The sequence below is a fragment of the Microtus ochrogaster genome, chromosome 21 (assembly GCF_000317375.1).
Source record: "Microtus ochrogaster isolate Prairie Vole_2 chromosome 21, MicOch1.0, whole genome shotgun sequence".
In the NCBI taxonomy this organism is placed as follows: Eukaryota; Metazoa; Chordata; class Mammalia; order Rodentia; family Cricetidae; genus Microtus; species Microtus ochrogaster.
The window spans coordinates 5,091,516-5,111,218 of NC_022022.1; the positions used below are offsets into that span (position 1 = coordinate 5,091,516).

The 19,703-nt window shown below is 47.5% G+C and overlaps 1 pseudogene; it reads right to left on the reverse strand.

The window, feature by feature from the left end:
* Positions 1-5,743: 5,743 nt before the first annotated feature.
* LOC113457231 lies at positions 5,744-18,905 on the reverse strand (annotated as a pseudogene).
* Positions 18,906-19,703: the final 798 nt, after the last annotated feature.

The window sequence follows — 19,703 nt, forward strand, 5'->3', positions numbered from 1 at the left end:
TTGAGTCTTGGCCTTCTGGGATAGACAAGAGCTTCAAAAAGTACATGATTACTCATATTTCAGTCTGTCTCCATGAAAGTCAAACATTTTATTTTTATTCTAAGTACTTTGGTAGATAAAGGACTCCCCGCCGCCCTAATCTGTTCCTACAAAGATAGCAAAAGATCATGTAAAAATATATTCCAACTGACGGCAATTCTTCAAGGGAGGAAAATGGATTCAGAGCTTTATAAACAGCCTGTTACAGGAATAACAAACGTTGGATCATGCTTCTGAAGTTTATAATTGCCAGGTCAAAAATTTCGGGAAATTTTCCTGAGTGTTGTGCCGGCTGCCAATGCTTTCTTGCAGTTTTGGTTTATCTCAACACACATTGACTGAGCCTTTACTGCCCAGGGCAATATGGAAAAGGAACTCCACCTGGACTCCAAAAGTGGGGTCAATCCAGAGTTCTTTAAACTGCCTGTTCATCAATGTCTATTTTTTCTGTCAAATAAAGATCAGACCTAACCAGCAAGGATCATTAGAGGATCAACACGGTGATTTCATGGGCCCAATAAATGGCATTCCCATTCCCTGCCCAAGTTAGGAAGAAGTGAAAAGGACAGGCAAAGCAGCCAGGCAGAAGGAGGTCAGTATGTTATATTACCTCGCTTACCGATGGGACGAAGTTCAAAGGCCTGGCTTAGGACATGCAGCAACATTGGGCTTTGTTCTTCTCAGCCCCCTTGCGATGCTGCATATGGATGTGCTCTTGCCCGATGCCGAGTAAGGCAGAGATTGCTTCCTACTCACGGGCAGCTCCTGGGGTGAAGGAGCAGGGACCAGACTGAACCTCACTTGCCTTGTGTCTTTGTGGGTCATGGCTACTGTTGTTTCATGGGCCCCCTCTTCCATAAAGTCATGTGAATTAGGTGAATGTTATTAATACATATTTAAAACATTTTCTTTGATTTAAAGGATCTTTTCTATAGATTTTTAAATAACCTGAAGCATTTTCTGTGCGCTGTATAAAGCAAGCACTGGGGACTCTGGCTAGGGCGCGATGGATATAGTGTCTTTTGTGTCCAGTCTTGCTCCCAGTATCCCCGACTAGATCATCTTTTCCTTCCGCCCTGGAGTGACCCCACAGATGGAAGTAGCTGTTGCCCCAGATGGAGACCTGAGTTCTCCCCAGTCCCCACAAAACAGGAAAGTTCTGGAGAGAATTGTGTGATAATAGCCTAGATAGAAAAAATGCCGAGGTGAGCTAATTACAACCCAAAGCAAGAGGGAAATCAACTCGAAATTGAAGAGCAGGTCCCACGCTGAACGGATGCCCAGAAGCAATTCCTTGAGGTCCTGATATTTCAACTCTGTCGTGCAGGATAAAAGATTTTTGCTAGATAAGGATTTGATCAAGGTAGAACGGGATGAAATGAAAGGGACATTCCAGACCCCTGGAAACACGTAAGGCATTCTGAGAGTGGAGGAATTCAAAACCATCCACCTGTCCCAACTCCCTGACTGCTCTGTTGGCATCGCATATCAGAGGCAGAAGGGAGGAAAGTCTTCATATGATCAGTGCACACCCTTTACTGGGTGCTTAAAGCACAGCTCGCTTATTCTCTCCTCCAGTATTTAGAGGTAGATTGGTAACTCTCCTTCTTCTAGACAAAGAAGTTGAGACCTTAAAATTTTCAGTGCCTTGCTCCAGCACCTCCTGGGTATCAGCAAGAGGCCAGCAGCCAGAACCCAGGCTCCCAACTGTCTTCCCCGAGCCCTGTCCACGCCTTCCTCCGAGACTTCAAAGGGTTGTTCTGAGAGCTGTACAAAAAGGAATTCTTACAATTATATTTTAGGAAGAATGTTTTTCCAGAGATTCATTTCTGACATTCCATTCCCCAGACTCTCAGGCTCCGGGATGCTTTTCCGTTCCTCACCTGCTCATTGTCTGCTCAGGGCCTTCATCTGCTGGCACTGCTCTTTTCTGACCTCTGCGTCAAGATTCCTGCTGTCCTGAGGGCTCTGCTTATCGGCCCCCCAACAGGGGCTTTTCTAGGCTCCCAGCACTGAGCTGGCTCTATCTGCTTGTCCTGAGACCATGCTGGGCTTGTAGCTGACAGTTAAGTACCCAATGTGTAACATGCACTTGTATAGGGCTTACCATCTCATGCCCACTCTTTTATCTGCTCAACACTTCCTGGGCATAGGCATGGTTAAAACTAGACAAGGATGCTGAGACTCAGAAATGTCAACTAATTTTCACAAGACGACACAGTTCTCATTGGCAGTCTGAGGCAAGATTCAGTTTCCCCATCCCACCCCGAACTTGCCCTGAACTAGTGACGGGTTCTAGCAGAGCCTCCAGCTTCCTTCCCACCAGGTGCCATTGGGAGAAACGACCTCTCTGCTTTTGTTCAATTACTTGCAGTCTCTCAAACTACTTTTAGTATTTGGGTTCTCTGTTGTTCTGCCAGTGATGCTTTTTATTTTTTTAGAAAAAGAAAGGAAAGGAATGTCTCAATGTGGTCTGGAGCTCCAGCCTATACAGCTTTCAGACTCTGGATCCTTCTGTCTGGGCCTCTCAAGGGCAGGGAGGACAGGTGTGTGATATGCTTGGCTTCGAGTCATTCTTTTGCAGGTGTTTTTTTTCTCTCTTTCATCTACCTTCATTCAGCGCTCTCTCTCTCTCTCTCTCTCTCTCTCTCTCTCTCTCTCTCTCTCTCTTTCTCCCCCCCCCCAAACGGTAATGCTGGAAACCTTGCCTGAGAACCCCCTCGGGAGACCAAGTCTTGAGGAAGCGTCCATGCTCTCTATCTCTTTAGAATTCCTTTATCCACACCAACATGCCATCCTGGGTCCCTTCCCTTTTGATATTAGATTATTACCCCCTGCAATACCACATAGCTTTGCCTTGAATTCCAGTCCGTGGCTGGACAGCGGGGTGAGTTTGGGCAGGTGCTCCAGACTCTGCTTCTGTGCTGATTCTCCCAGCATCAGCCTTGTAGGGGTGCTTTGGGAAGAAAGCACATGCTTGCAGCACTTCAGCTGTGCCTGGTGGAGAATACACACGCCGTAAATATCAGTGGTTTTATTGTCACACTTTCCCAGGGCTGGGCCAAGGGAATGTTCTCCCCCTGGAACTTGGCTCCTGAGCAGAGCGCCTAGAAGACAGGAGTCTGTCTGAACGGATTCATTTGGCCCTACAGAAATCGTCTGTTGGTCTCTGTTTGTTGATCCGGGGTGTCCTTCTTCCTTCCTCAATCTGGAGTTTTGGCTATTTTTTTAAAAAAATCTGTACCCCTCTTTTCATAAACTTCCCCACCTTCTCGCCCCCCCCTCATCTTCCCTTTTCAGCTTAGTCAGGCTTGGCTTCTGAACTTGCTGCCAAGGAACATTTACTAAGTCAACACCCCCCGAAAGTGGCCCCTCAGACTCGGGTTAAGTGCTTCATAAAACAGCCTCCTTTTGTGAATTGATAAACTGCTTCCCAGTCCTTCCTCATCTTGGGCCCGGATTTCTATCTCCACGGGGCTCCGTAACCAGAGCGCTTGGGCCTGGCACCTGGCTCTATCACTTACTTGCCTGGTGCCCGAGACGAGCTGTTTAGCCACAGTGCCTCAGTTTCCCCATCTGTCAAGCATGATAATAATACTAATGGCTTTATGGGAGCTGAGGGAGACTGAATGCCGGAATCCTCTTGGGGTACTTTCAAGTGGTGCTGGAGAAGAGCGGGGTGTCTGCTCATTCAGATCCTGGTACCATCCTTTGGAGCAGCTCAGAATAAGTCAAATTAGCTTGCATTTCGGTCCTCGGCTCTTAATTGCATGCTTTGTCCGAAGGCTCAGGGGTTTCAATACTGTTTCTGAAGTGGCTCCCCGTTACAGCAGTCACTGACACCCCAAGGGCCTATAGACTTTCTATTTCTAAGCTAGGGAACTTTGGATGTAGAGTCGCAGCTTAATACTTGGTAAGGCCTCGGTGTTTCTGGGTGAGAAAGGGATGGACAGGAGAAACAAAAGAGCCCTGTCTCGGGCAAGTCAAGTTGCATCATTTTCTGTCTTCCCACTGGCAAGCCTACAGGAGCTTCTAACCAAAGTCTTTCTCTTAGGATCTCTTGTCTTAACTTGTTTCTATTGCCATGGTATAACATCATGGCCAAGATCAACTTGGGGAGGAAAGGGTTTATTTGATTTACATGTCCTGGTCACAGTCCGTCATGAAGGGAAGTCAGGGAAGAACTCAAGGCAGGAACCTAGAGGCAGGAACTGAAGCAGAGGCTGTGGGGGATGCTGCTTACTGGCTTGAACCCATGGTTTGCTAAGCCTGCTTTCTTATACAAGCCAGGACCGCCTGCTCAGGTGTAGCACCATCAAACATGAGCCCTCCCATTACCAGACATTAATCAAGAAAATGTTCCCAAAGACTTGTCTATAAGCCAAGCTTGTGGAGGCGATTCCTTCATTAACACTCCCTCTTCCCAAAGACCTCTAGCTTGTGTCAAGTTGATAAAACCAACCAACAAAAATCAGCCAGAACATCTTTCGAGAGATTGTAAGAAAAACAAACTTTTGACTTTGCCAGTAGTGAGGCGTGCAACCGGCAGACAGCAGCCATCATGGGGTACAGCTGTAGGAGAGTGAGCACTGTGGGTGCTCGGGACCAGGAGCCTCGAAAAAAAGCATATGACCATGGTGACGGTGTGGACTTTGAGTGGCTCGTGAGCTGTTGCAGATTATCGGTGGAGGAAATGAAAGCTCTGGATTCGTCTGGGTGGTGAGGGCTTTGAGGTACCCAGAGGAAGCGTTCAAGAACCAGCCAGGAGCTAGCTGGAGAAATTCAAGTGATGAAATTGCTTTTCAGTTGATGAGAGCAGGAACTGATGGAGCGCTCCGGATGTGCAGCTGAAGCACGCAAGGAATCAAGTGGATGGATGGAGAGACCGAATCGGGGCAGCGAGCTTAGGCGCATGCGCAAAGCTGGGACAGCCGATTCCGCTGATTTGAGAGAGCCTCGAGGACGACACATCTGGCTGGCAGCTTTCAGCCAAGCGGGGAACAAAATTTAGCTCTGGCTTTTTTCAACCAAGTGGCAATTCTTTTCATCCAGTGGCAATTCTGGGAACAATAGACTGTCAGCCATTGGTGAATCTGGCTTCATTTTATCAGATACCAGCTTTGACAAGGCTGGTGAGTCATGGGACTAGAATGCTTCTTTGGTGAAGAATGTCGAAATGAAGAAGTGAGAGACGAGGCATTGTAAAAACGGACAGTTCATTGATGGCCCTCCTGGACCTGCGAAGAAAACCTGTTCCATGGCTCTAGAGTAGACCAGGTAAAATAATCAATCGCTGCACAAACTACAGTGGCTGTTCCCAGTAAAGCTTTGCCTTGCTATCTTGGACCAGGAGTGGAAGCAAATCAGGTCCTTTATAAGCTGTTGATAGTGACTCCACTCTGAACGGCAGACTACTGGAGCCCAAAACTGAGACAGACCAATTCACCTCAGAATAACAGAGGCGTGTGCTTGTGTGATTTCATTCAAAGACAGTTATTAACCCCGAATCTTGCGTTCTATATGGAAGGCAGATAAAGTTTGGCAAGCTGTCTCCAAAGTGTCAAGACTGTCATTTGGTCTTTCAAGAAGGTCAGACTGATGACCTCTTCCCTGCATTTCTCTCCTGGTGGGGACAGGTGTCCAGGCTGGAGAGAGAGTGTCAGTGGATTTTGTGTTCCAGAGCAAACAGGTGTGTTTCCTGCAATCAGTAATCTCCGGGGACACTAGGAGAAATGGCTTTACTTGAGGTATGAAGCAGGGAAAATTTGCCTTGTTGACCTAAGTTGGTGGCAGACTTGCTTTTGTCCTCAAACCTGTTAGTGCTCTTGGAAAGATTATACAGTCACGGTGACAGGGTGCTAGACAAGTTGGCAGGAGTGGTCACGGGCCCTGGTCAGCTCACTTTAGCCTCGTATCCATGATGTTGAGCCCCCGTTGTCATGCTGGGTGCAGATGCTCTTTTCTGCCATCATGAACTGATTCCAGGATTCCAAGGGCAGAGAAAGCAGAGGCTCCACCACCTCGAGTTGACACTTGATGTCCTGGAACACTGTCACTGGGTCTAGACTAGGCATAGCAGGGGTAACTATTGTAGGGCCAAAGACTTGAGCTGGATTGGCAACATCCATCTTAGTGTTCAGACTCTGAGCCACTCTCTGCAAGGGAATCCTGAGGAAAGCCAGTGTGTCTCTGTTGGCCCTGGGCAGTTCACTGCCAGCCCGGTATGTGGCCTCTGTGCTGCTTTGTCTGTTATTTCTGCTGCCTCCACTGCTTAGTGAAAAGGTCAGAAGGGGTTCTTTGAGGTTTTGAAGGAAGTCTTTCAGGAGGCTACAGATGTCACTTTGCTGAGGAGGGGTACAGTTTTCACGTTGAGGAATTTCTCTCTCAGCTGTTTTACTATACGGCCACAGCCAGGGATCCTGCATATGCCAGCCTCAGTCAGACCTCTCAACCCAATCTCAGCCACACAGCTGATAGCAGTAGCAGGGACTGTGGGAGAAATCTGGGGCTAAGTCCACCGACACCAACACTCCCTCTCTGGTCTTGACAAGTGTTCCCACCAGGGGAGAAATGCAAGCAAGAGAACACAGTCCTGACTTTCTTGAAAGACAAATGACAATCTCGATGCTTTAGAGACAGCTTGCCAAACTTTATCCACCTTCCACATGGAATGCAAGAACCGTGCTGTCCAAGTAGGGAGAAATGGAGTTGCCCAGCCCCAAGCTCTCACAGTGAAGCTGAAGTCATGGTATACTGGGTGTGATCCAGGATAGGCCAACGGAGGACTCGTCCTGGAGATCTCTAGAGACTGTAGGAAGGTCCTGACTCAACCTCTTATTTGCCCCCCTACAAGGAGATTTATGACTCACAAAGCTCTTAACAATGTGCCCCTAACTCTCCTTTCCCTGTGAGTCACGCTGCCATATACCTGTGGGTCCGTCTGTGCAGAAGAAATACTCTCCAGTCTTCAGGCTTTTGCTCATGCTGTCCCCAGAGCTTAGCTGTTTCTTCCCCATTTCTGCCCCAGCAGCTTGTACTCATCCTTCAAGGCACACCACGATGTCATCTTCTCTGCAGGGCCTGTCCTGAAACTTCCTGACTTGTTCCTCCCTCAGTTCCTACAGATTCTGATCTTGCCTTGCTACAGCAATTATCACATTGCCATGCTGTTCACTGTGAGGTTAATGCACACACACTGAAATCACACTGCCTGGACTCAGATCCCAGCTATACCACTGGCCAGCTGTGTGCCCTTAGCCAAGGTTTCTCTTCCCAGCTTCTAGTTACATAAAACAGGGCTGTGAATAGTTACCTCCCAAGGTCTTAAAAGGGTTCAGTGGACCAGTGTGTGTCAAGTACTTAGACCACTGCCCGGCACATAGTCATTCTTATTATGACCTTTATCTGTTTTCCATTAACATTCGTGGTCTTTACCTGAGTCCATCTGGGCATCAACCACCATGGTCAGGCCCGTGGTAACCCACGTCAATAAGCTGGACCTGGAGGTGTATGAGGGTTCCCACAGCCCCTTGTGCATACACCGGGTGAACAGACGCAGACACATGGCTCTTGAGTTCCAGTCTATGCTCCCCTGAGCTCACAGCTGGGCACTGATGTCTTTACAGTCCCCAGCAGCGTGAACTGCTCGGTCCCCACAACCCAGACCAAAGATACGACAGTGCTCTCATAGATATCTGGCTGATTTCAAACCAAGACAGGGTTTCTTATTCTAACTAGTTATCCGGCTGCTCTTATGGGGCGCTCACTGATGACATCATCAGAGAAGTCAGAGCAGAATGCTGAAGACACCACTAGGCTTGGGGCTTCTAGTTCAGATGCCATGCTCGAGTCAGTAGTATATCTACTTCACAAAACAATACCAAACCCCGTGGGCATTTAAAACAAAGAGCTGGCTAACCAAATCCACATATGAGGCAACAAATCAACAAACTAGGTGGGGCCTAGTGGCACAGGTTGGTAATTCTGGCCACTTAGAAGGCTGAATCAAGAGGATCACAAGTTTGAGATCTACCAGAGCTACAAAATAAGTTCAAGGCCAGATTGGGCAATTTAAGGAAATCCCATCTCAAACTAAAGAGTTTTTCTTTAATAATAATAATAATAAAAAGGCGGGGGTGGTGGTGTCAGAGCATGGTAGAGTTCAGTGCTTGGAGGTAGAGTCCTTGCCACTACAGTGCATGGAAGTCCCTGGGGTACATCAGTACTCAGACAAGCAAACAACAGATCAGTTATGAACCCTCAGACAAGGTCTCCTGCCTAGGCTACAGAACAAGTTCAAGACCAGATTGGGCAACTTAATAAAAGTTAAGTGGGCCATGCATTACTGTTAGCTTGAACACACCTGGTACACACCACAGGATGAGGGTCGGAGTGGTTGGCTGACTCCACCTGACTCCGCCTGAGTTTTCTCTGCTGCCCTCTGATTGACACATGGCTGTGGATCTTGGCTCGTTTGTGTTCTCCTCCTGCCTGTATCTTTATGGACTTAATCCTGTGCCACCATCTGGAATAAGAGTAGCCTGGAAACATCCTTTACACGTCTCCAGAGCAAGAGCAAATGCAGTTGGGTACCTAAGATGAACCTGGGCTCCTTCCAAGATTTGGCTCGGTATCGAGATACCTGATAACTCAGAATCACAGACACATGGGCTGTTAGGACCGCAATGAGTGGACCATGGAATTTAACCCCTAGCTCTCCCTTTTACCAAGACGGAAACTAGAGGCCAAAGGGTAACTCTCAAGGCTGCTTCACTGTATGTCAATTAGACCCTGAGCTCTGCTCTCCTCAGGTCTCTCCTGGTTTCCTCCTGGCCTCTCACTGCCCCACTGACCATGGTCTCTCATTCATGGCCTTGCCATCAAGTGACAAGCTGGGTCTTAGCCCCAGGGAATTGTGGGAGTCCACAGAAACCAAACAGGACTGGGAGCAAGCTGCACAGTGTTAGCAGGCTCAATGGCAAGGCTGAGCTTTGCAAACTGTTAGCTCCTCCGGATTTAAACTTCCACCTCTGCTCACTCAGAGGCACCCCCACCGCCAGCCGCGTGAAGTGCTTTCCCAGGGTCTACCAAGGCCGCTCTTATCTCTCCCAGAAGTTCACCTCTCACCCAGCCTACTTCCTTTCACGTCTTGTACGGTTGATGGGGAAGGGGTTTGTTGAATGGGGGAAGCTAACATTTTTGTTTTGTTTTGAATAGTTCTGTTCAGCATCTCTGCTTTTTCCCACAAGCTATTGCAAGGCTTTGAAAGGAGGGCTCACAGCCTATGGACTAACTTACTTGCGCCAGAGAGAAAATTGTTCTGTAGTAGAAAATCAGAGGTCGCTGCCTGTCTCCAAAGTTGTTTAGTTTGCTAACTGAAAACTGAAATATTAAAAAAGGCTGCTGAATGAATTCTGATAAATCTGCAGACATGAAACTATGTCACCCAAGGGCTTGGCAAAGGGTGGATGTGATATATTTCCTGTGTTCATCTTTGGATGCTAGCTTTCTAGTGGAGTGGTAATGTGCTTGTAGACAGTAGAGGCACAGACATGTTTTACTGTCTTTGGACGCTGTCTCCTCTGGGTACACCCATGATAATCATTAGTCAAAAGGGACGTCACTATTGACATAAAAAATGTCCCTGAGACTTTCTAACCAAAAACAATATCAGAATGCAAAAAAGTATTCATAATACATTCCTAAATATGTAACTACAAGGTTACAAGCATAAACATATGGTGGAAGACTATCTAGTAATTTTTTAACAGTGTTGATGGGTGGCTATTTGGATTTTTCTGTATTACCTAAATTTTTGTCATTTAGCACACTATTATTGTGTGTGTCTGTGTTATATATGTACGTGTACAACTGTGGCTGCCAGTGGCCCGTAATGGATGCCTTCCTCTATCATTATCCACCTTATTTTTTGAGACAGGGTTTCTCACTGAATCTGGAGCATACCCAGGGAGCCCCCAGGATCCTCCTGTGTATACCTCCCCAGAACTGGGGTTACAACTTGCTTAGCTCTTGCTCTCTCCCTCCTTCTTTCCCTCCCTCACTGGGGTTATAACTGCTTAGCTTTTCTTCCTCTCTCCCTCTTTTTTCTCTCCCTCCCTCTCTCCCTTCTTTTCTTTCTTCCTCCCCTAATGTGGGTACCGGGGATCCAGAGTCAGGTCCTGCTCTTGCACATCAAATGCTTTGCTCGCTGAGCCATTTGCACAGCCTCCCGCTGGTATTTTCATAATTGGGAAAATCCTCCATGAGTTAAAAATCAAAGCCAGCAGTTCTGCCGTTCCTGCACTGGGAGACTGCTTTATGAAAGAGACGTTGCCGAGAGGTTCCACCCTGGCATCAGGAATTTCAGGTGGATAATGAGCGTATTTCCCTTTTCTAGATCAAGAGGGAGGGAGTCAGGAAGGGGGCAGAAGGCTCTGGCATCTGAAACTCGAGAGAGACGTGTATCCGTAGAGCTGTCCCTCAACGTGCCAGTTCTTTTTGATCCGATGCACACTAGCGGGTAGCATCTCCAGTTCTCTCAACCCTGCTGGTAAATAACAATTTCCCTTAAGTGAGTCTTCAGGGCCTAGCCTGGAAAGCTAATTATCTTCCCTGACATTATTTCTGCAGGAAAAAAAATGTGCTCTGATCTTCACAACACCAGTTTACAATGGAGCTTTTAGAATGTGGCCATTTTTGGTTTGGAGACCGAACTGGTCCAAACTTTATTCATTAACTACTTAAAAACAAAACAAAACACCAAGCCCTAGTGTTTTGTAGTAGATCACAAATATGGGGTAAGACCTCTGGTTTGTACCTCGTCGGTTAATCTGTCGCCTCGCCATAGGGTTCTCAGGACTGCGGGGGGGGGGGGGGGCTTAGATATTGGTACCTGGTGGCTCTCACGGCTGCTTTGCATCTTCCTTGCTGCTGCTCCTAAGCCTTGCTTTCCTTCCCGTGTGTTGCTGGGAATAAGTTTTTTTCCTTCCCGTGTGTTGCTGGGAAAGGCGTTTTTGTTTTAGGGGTTTGTAGGTGTGAGTGAAGTCCCGGTGAATGTGTGCTGTTGACATGAGCAAGACCATGTCAGGGAATGCAAAGTCCTAAACCCATGGGGGTAGCAAAGCATTCTGTGAGTGAGGCTCCGAAGGAGGACAAACCTTCCTCGGGCCCATGTGCAGATGCTGACAGTGTGTGCAGATGCTGACAGTGTGTGCAGAAGATGTCCACTAAAGCTGCTCCCTGCAGAGATTAACTGTTTCTCCACAGCAACAGCTCCTATGGAGATCAGCTAAACCTGCCTTCTTGTTCAGCCATAAACCCAACCTCTCTTCAGCTGTATACAGTAGCCCTGCCTCCCTGCTCAACTGTAAACAGTAAACACACTAAGCTTGCAGGGCACTCAGTCAGAGAGCCCGAACTACCCGACCTCAGCTTTTCTGTGTCCGTGTGTCTGTCCTCCTTTCTTTTCCCACCCCCATTAGGTCAGTCCTTGGAGATGTGCAGAGCACAGTGGATATGTACTCATTGACCCAACTCATTACGGATTTGGGGAGGTCATGCCAGAGTCTGTGATCCTGAGCATTTAAGGCAGCCTCAGAATTTTCTAGAAAGGTGTGAGGAGAGCTGGGTGCTGGTCCTATTGGGTTGTATAAGTCTAGGAAGGTTAACCCATGATCTGAGATGGTCTCCCCACGTCACAGAAAGACCCACATGGTATTAAGGGACAAATGCCAACCTGTTTGCTAAGAGGCCTGTAGGTCAAGGAAGAGGCAGAACATGCTGGCTACTGCCACACTGATTTTGTACTGTGCAGCCATTGCATTAACCAGAGGTTTGTGGGAAATAACCTTGATTAATTAGATTTGGAGCAGTGAACTTTGACCTTTTCTGGGTCAGGAGCGTTTGTGATTTAGGTAAGATTCTATATACTCCATGATGCCTACATGTTTAAGGGGTCCACGTATGTAACATGAAGCTCCTCTGGCCTACACACCAAATCTTATATGCAGCAGATTCTTGTGATTTTCTGTGCATGTGCACATAGAGATCAGACGTCATTTCTTTGGTCCGGCTGTCCAGTAAGCCCTGGGAATGGACTTACTTGCCCGTCTCCCCAGAACTGGGATCACGAGGATGTGCCACCATGCCTGGCTTTCTGTGTGGAGTGTAGGGATCTGAACTAAGGATTTTTAAAAAATATTTTTATGGTTTATTTAACTTTATTTTATGTGCATTGGTGTGAAGTGTCAGATCTCCTGCAACTGAATCTTCATACAGTTGTGAGCTGCCATGTGGGTGCTGGGAATTGAACCCAGATCCTCTGGAAGAGCAGTCAGTGCTCTTAACCACTGAGCTGTCTCTCCAGCCCCTGAACTAAGGATTTCACAGCAAACCCTTTACCGGCTGAGTCATCTCCCCAGCTCAGGCTCTGATTTTCCCGGGGGAGAGCAGACCACAGACAAGGGTTCCGACCTCTCTTTTCTGATTCTTTCAGAAACTTTCGGTTCTTTCATGCATAGAGTCAAGTTGTTCAAGACCAAGAGACATCAAGAAATAGCCTCTTCTCTCTACTGTTAGCAGGTTAAGCTCAGGGGCTTTGAGCTGAGTCCTCTAACAGATATAGGAGGATCTATAACCAATTACCAGCCCCGCTCAACCTTCAGGGAAGTCCCCAGATTTCCGAGATTCCTTGAGAAAGCTGACTTCTGTTCCTAGACAAATTGCTCAGCCTGTCAGGGCTTCAGTGCCCTGGTCTGCCCAGCTCATCTTGGCATTTTCTTTGCTCCTAGTGTTCCAGCATTTGTGGTTCTGAGAGATCACTCTGAGAAGAAGTGGCTCATCAGGTCCACTCTTGTCACCAAGAAGATTTCTGTTCAGAGAGGGATTTCTAGGGGGCATTTGTGTATCTGTCTGAGAAATATTTGGCTTCCCAGAAGCCTTAGGGGGAAGGGCAGGAAACCAGCACTTTTACCTTGTGTTTTTTTTTTTTCTTTGAGAAGAAACTCTTCAAGAGCCACTCAAAGCACAACTGTCTGCAGGGTCCACGCACACATCCATCTGAATGAAACTTCCACCTACAGACCTGAAAAGGCAGATCCAGCCTCAGGGACTCAGCCACGTCTAAAGAAAAAGAAATCACTCTGAGTCTTGGGCATTCTCAGGCTTTCATGACTCACCTCCCACTGCTCTTCCAGAAAGCCAGGCACAGGAATGAATTGATGGGTCCTGTCCAGAGGTCTTTAAGTAAACAGCGCTAACAGCCCTTTTGGGATCCAGACAAGCTTGATTTCAGGCCCCTGGGAGGAAGCTAATGACTTGTAGTTACTTCGGCTATTATGTTCTGAAAACAATTTGACTTCCCTTTAGATAGCCTCCAGTTCCTTCTTTACAAATTGAGGTGCTGGACCCAGGGCAGGGCTGAGCTGTCCAGCTCCAGAGCACAATACCCTCCTCTAAGGGCCCCTTTCTTAAGAACCTTAAAGGCTGTTGAGCAGGCAAAACTCTGTAAATGGAAAGGACCCTGATGACTTGGCCTGTCTCTGGAAATCTCACCCCCACCCAAGAGCCTATAATAATACTTAAGGTGTATAATTTCCAAAGAACAGATTTGGGAAGGGCTGTGCAAGTTATGACCACTTTACAGATGGAAACACTGAGACCACACAATTAGCCAGGGATCGGGGTGGGCTTCCATCTTAAAGCTGACAGCAAACTAGGTGCTCTCTCAAACAGTCTCTGTGGGAGCTGCTGGCTAAGAATGCATATTTCAACGTTGCTGGCTGTTCAAGGGCAACACCCCATCCTCCCCTTGTCCCCCAGAACTCGGGTAGGGTTGGGACTCCGGGTAGGGTTGGGACTCCGGTCTGGGAATTGCTTTTCTTTCAGACAATCTTTCTTTCAGACCCTAGGCTTGACCAAGGATGACCTTGAACTCCTGATCCTCCTAAGGGCTGGGATAACACGAGCTACCACATCAGGCCCACAGGGAAGCAATTTTTCAATCTTCCTTCTATCCCAGGTGCACCGGTGGTATTCTTAGCTGAATGGCCCAGTCCCATTCTGCTGGAAAAGATCTCCCTAGGCTTTCTCTGAAAGTAAACTGAACATCACTGACTTTTTCTTGACTTTTTAGAAAGTGGAGTATAAGTAGACTTTAATATTTTTATTACTAATTCATTTATATGCAGTATGTGTATATGGATATCTCTGTATATCACATATTATATGTACATACACACAAGAGAATATCCCTGCAGTGCTCACTACATTTCAAGTAAGATTTATCTCATTCAATAGCCAGCCCATAGGTTTGACGGTTATTAACATTATTTTAATTTTAAAACTGAAAAAGAGGGTCACATGGATGCTAAGTGGTTCAGCCAAAACAGGAACCCAAGCCCATACTTCTATTATTATTGTGGTTTGAACATAGAGCCCTACGCATGCGAGGCAATTGCTCTACCACTGAATTACACTTCTGATTTGAAGCCCGTAGTCTCTTGGCGTTTCTCTGTGTGGGTGGAGATTTGCATGCACATATATGTGTGTCTGAGTATTGAGATCCATGTCAGCTGTCTTTCCCTAGTGCTCTCTAACCTATTTGGGGGTGGGAGTGTAATCACAGGACCTCCCGTTGCTCCTGTGTCTTACCGATTCAACAATACTAGCCAGCCCACAACCTCTGCGGCTCCTTTGTCTATGCCTCTCGCCGTACCCAGATTTTTAGACGTGTGTTGGGGTCTGACCTTGAGTCCTCATGCTCGTGTAGCAAGCAGTTTACCGATTGAGCCCTCTCCCCGAATCCCATGGAATCCAGCACTTTTCAGTAAATCCTACTAATATCTACCACCACTGCGGACAATGGCAGTACTCCTAATTGCCCCCCATGTCCTGCCCTTTATATCGTGAATGTTTAGCTGACTGGATGCAAGCCTAACCTTTGAAAAACCAGGGAAAAATCTAAACTTTCTCAGCGCTTCTATTCCCTGGAATAACTGGACCCTGGGAGCCTAGGCTGAACCTAGAACATGATGTGGAGATGTAAAACTTCTGTCCTCAAGTTGGGGGTTGGACATCTGTGGCTATATTTTCAGGGGGACACAGGGTGTTTGTTGTACCTCCATTCACATCTAAGAGTCCTCCTCTGTTTCAGAGTGACTCTTCTGACATCGAGTTCACTGCAGAAAGTTGCCTAATCTTGTACCTTAAGATCTTTGTCACTAGGCCACTGTCCTGGTTGGCTTTCTCTTGCTGTGATTAAAAACTGCCCCAAAACAATTTGGGGAGGAAAGGGTTTATTTCACCTGTCAGATTACAGTCCATCATTGAGAGAACTCAACGCAGAAACCTGGAAGCAGGAACTGACCCCCCCTCCCCCGGCCATGGAGGAGTGCTTCTTTCTGACTTACTCCCCATGGCTTGCTCAGCCTTCTTTATAAGTCAGGACCACCAAACCAGGAGTGGTACCACCCACAGTAGGCTGGGCCTTCCCATATCAATCATTAAAACAAATGAACCCACAAACTTACATACAGGCCAGTCTAGTGGAGGCATTCTCTCCGTTGAGCTTCCCTCTTCCCTTATAATCCTGGCTTATGTCAAGTTTACAAAAACTAACCAGTATGACCACCTAGTACCAGACCTTGTACTCAGAGGAGAAGCAAGTCATCTTTAGTCCCTGTGAGGTAGAGGGGTTAGGCAAGAATGCATCCCTTGGTAGAGTAAAGGAAGAAAGGGAGGGAGGGAGGGAGGGAGGGAGGAACTCGGTTACAATCTCTCTTTTTTTAAAAAGATTTATTTATTTATTATGTATACAACATTCTGCCTCGATGTATGCCCGCACACCAGAAGAGGGCGCCAGATCTCATTACAGATGGTTGTGAGCCACCATGTGGTTGCTGGGAATTGAACTCAGGACCTCTGGAAGAGCAGCCAGTGCTCTTAACCTCTGAGCCATCTCTCCAGCCCCCCTCAGTTATAATCTCTATACCTTGTCTGTAACCGGCACAATAGCTTAGATTCTTAATAGTTTAGTTTCAGGGATTTCCTGGACTTGGAGAGCAAATGCCATCCCAAGATGCCCCAGACAAAGAGCCCACGTTTTTATTATAGAGTGAAATCTCCAGTCCTGGGCTCTCGGGAGCCTAGAATTTGCCCCATACTCTGACTTCAGTAGGTGAGAATCGGGAGTGCCTGCTATTGAGGGTGTGGTGATGATTGTGAGGGTGATGATGGTGATTCCGCCTCCTCTTCCTCCTCTCTGTTGGCTCAGCCCACCTCAAAAGAGTTCTGAAGTCTGGGACCCCAGAGGACCCCTCAGCCCGAGTAGGTAGGGTACGGTTTCAACTCGTCTGTGGGGATTAGAACTTGAAACGTGACGTGAGCCAGTCTGCGTTTCTTTCACCTTCTGCACCTTGGAACAAAGTGTTCTTGTCCCTTTTTTCTGACCAGGATCAGGAAAGCCGAAGCCCTAAAGGGAATGGTTTAAGCCTGCGGTGTTTGCATCTCAGCCGGCAGGGAAGTGTGACCTCAGCCCACTAACCGCAGCTCCGATTGCCCATTTACACCCTCCAATTAGGCACTGGGGACTCGTTGCCCTTGCAATTAGCTGCTGACAGAAATTACTCGCACGCCTTTTCGTGCAGACTGTAAAGGAGGGGTAGCTGTTCAAACATCTGGACCACAGCGTCTCGGGAGGGGAACGTGAAGAACCAGAGATTCACTGGGTGAAGGGGAAGGAGAAGATGTGTCTCCTCATCCCCCTCTTGCTTTTAAAGGGGGAAAAGAAGCAAGTTTTGAGATGCCACCTTGAAAAAATCTTCGGTGGAGGATGTGGAGATCTCAGACCGTGCCAAGTCATCTTTGTAATTAAAGGGGCACGGCCTCGCCTGCCAGGGGTAGGATCCATTCTTCTCATGGTCTTACTTGGGGTGTCCTGTGTCCGTTTCTTACTAGGCCAGTGGGGTTCATATTTTCTTCACAGCTGTGGGACAAAGTCATGACCCTTAGCCTCAGGCAGACCTTTTCTCCAAGTCCTAAAAAACCTTGGGCAAGCTACTCTGAGTCTGAACTTTTTTTTTTTTTTTTTAAATTTTCGAGACAGGGTTTCTCCATAGCTTTTTTTTTTTTTTTTTTTTTTTTTTTTTTTTTTTTTTTTTTTTTGTGGTTCCTGTCCTGGAACTAGCTCTTGTAGACCAGGCTGGCCTCGAACTCACAGAGATCCGCCTGCCTCTGCCTCCCGAGTGCTGGGATTAAAGGCATGCGCCACCACCACCTGGCTTGAACTTTTTTTACATTAATATGGAATAACAACATCCTGTTACCCTTGCGGTATTGTATTGGGAAGTGAAGACGCTCCGCTCCTTTCCACTGTGCTACGACATCACAAAGCAATCACACACTCTGGCAAAAGAGTTTTCCCCTCACATAATCTAGCAATGAATTACCTAAACAATACAATTAAGAACTCCATCTTGCAATTAGAATGGCAGTTCCTTGTGGCCTTTGTTTCTCAGCAAGCAGTCCAAAGAGGTGGCCAAGAGTGTTTGTCTTTGTCGAGGCTGTGATAAAGGTGCAGTTTAGATGCTTCTCACAGTTGTTCTTCTATGGGCTGAAAGAAGGCTCCGTGTAGTTAAGAGCACTTGCTGGTCCTGCAGAGGACCCTGGTTGGGTTCCCAACACTCATGACAGTCAGCCCAGAACTGCCCCTAACTCCAGATTCCGGGGGGTCTGGCTCCCTCTTCTGGCCTCATGGGCACTGCCCTCATGTGCACATAGCTCCACATAGACACACACACATACAAATAATTAAAAAGAAAGTAAATCTTAACAAATAAACAAAAAACTTAGATCATTATTCTGTATTTTCATCTTGTATGAGTGGTTTTGTGTATCCACCTGACACAGGCTATAGAGTCATCAAAGGAAGGAGCCTCAACTGAGGAAAGGCCTCCTTGAAATCCAGCTATAAGGCATTTTCTCATTTAGTGATCACTGGGGGAGGGCCCAGCCCATGGTGGGTGGTGCCATCCCTCAACTGCTGATCCTGGGTTCTACAAGAAGGTGGGCTGAGCAAGCCAGTAAGCAGGTCCTCTCAGTTCCTGCCTCCAGGACCCTGCCCTTTACGAGTTCCTATCCTGACTTCCGTTAGTGATGAACAGCGATGCTGGAGTGTAAGCTGAACGAACCCTTTCCTCCCCAACTTGCTCTTTGGTCGTGGTGTTTCCTTGCAGCAACAGAAACTCTAAGACACATCTCAAAGTGAAAAACTTGTCAAGTGTGCTATCACGGCCCCACATAGAGCTGGCTTTGTGGTACCATTTTTAATGGGTGGAGCCACCCTCAATGCCTCCTTCCACACTGAACATGGGGAGGAAGAGGGAGGACACAGCAGAATTACTGTTCTTCCCCCAGGCCTTGTCTGGACCTTCTTCTAGGGCGTTAGGAATCCGCTCACGATGCTCCAGTTTGTGGGGACAGCTGTGCTGGGTGCTTTAGAGAACCCCTCCAGACCTACAGCCTGAGCGACACGCTCCTTACTTTTGTCATAGTCCTTGCCTTGGCTCCAGAGGGATTCTGGCAAGTTTTAAATAAACTACGCTTCCAAAGTCCTTCTTAAACCACTTGTTTTGAGTCTGTCACCATATGCTCAATCTTGATGTCATGCTGAGCCTTGTGCGTGGCTTCCTGGAAACAGCTTCCTGGAGTCTCCAGTGACTCACCTGTTTCTCCGCTGAGGTAGTCTCCAGGTAGGATGTCAGTCTCTGCCTGTTACTCCCTGGACTGTCTAGCCTCTTGAGTGTGTCTATATCTAGGCCTGTCTTCCCCTCTAGGTATTCAAAGGAAAATGGTGCTCTCTCAGTATCCATGATGATCTTAGGCATTAATCCTGGCATTTAGTTTCTGCTTTGGCAGTCTCATGCTCTATGAATGAATATTCTATTAAACCCTCCCCACTTTCAGACCACCCCCAGGTGAGACTTTCTGGGATCTTAACTAGCTGTCTCTGGCTAGAAATAATAGTATGTCTCCAAGTACCTTGTGTGACGAAGTAGCTGGGGAGTAGGGACAAAGTCGCAGTATGGGGGTGATTTGGGAAAAAAAAACTGGGGCCCAGGGCTTTCTATTTTACCTTCAGGGGCTGAGCTCTCTTCAGCCATAGTCATGACGGGGAGGGAGGAAGGAGGTTCCATGCTGCCCCATACTGAGCTGTATTCTGTAGTCGTACACTGTCCCTCTCTATACTAGTCACTAGCCCACGTCCTTACAGACGTCATCAGTTCTTATGATAGCCCTGGGAAGTAGAAATCGTCACCGCAGTTTCCGGAAAGTGGCTTGCTCAGTGCTGCTCTTGGCTACGGAGTAGCAGAGCCAGGATTCAAACCCAGGCAGGCTGGCACAGCACTCTCTTGCTAAGGACTCGAGATCCTGCATTTGTTTTTCTCAGAGCTGTTTCCCTTTTCTGGATCCAGTAAATGAAGCCCCACAGTTCTGTCCTCTCCTGCTGGCCCTCAGCTTATTCACCCTGGAAAACGAGTCCATCTGTGACTAGCTCTGAGTGAGGAAGGCACCAAGTAGATGATTATGTGGAGCAAGAGGCGGATCTGTGTGCTGCCCGCCACCTGCCACCCACTGTGGTATGTGACACTTTTAGGAAGTCTAGACTG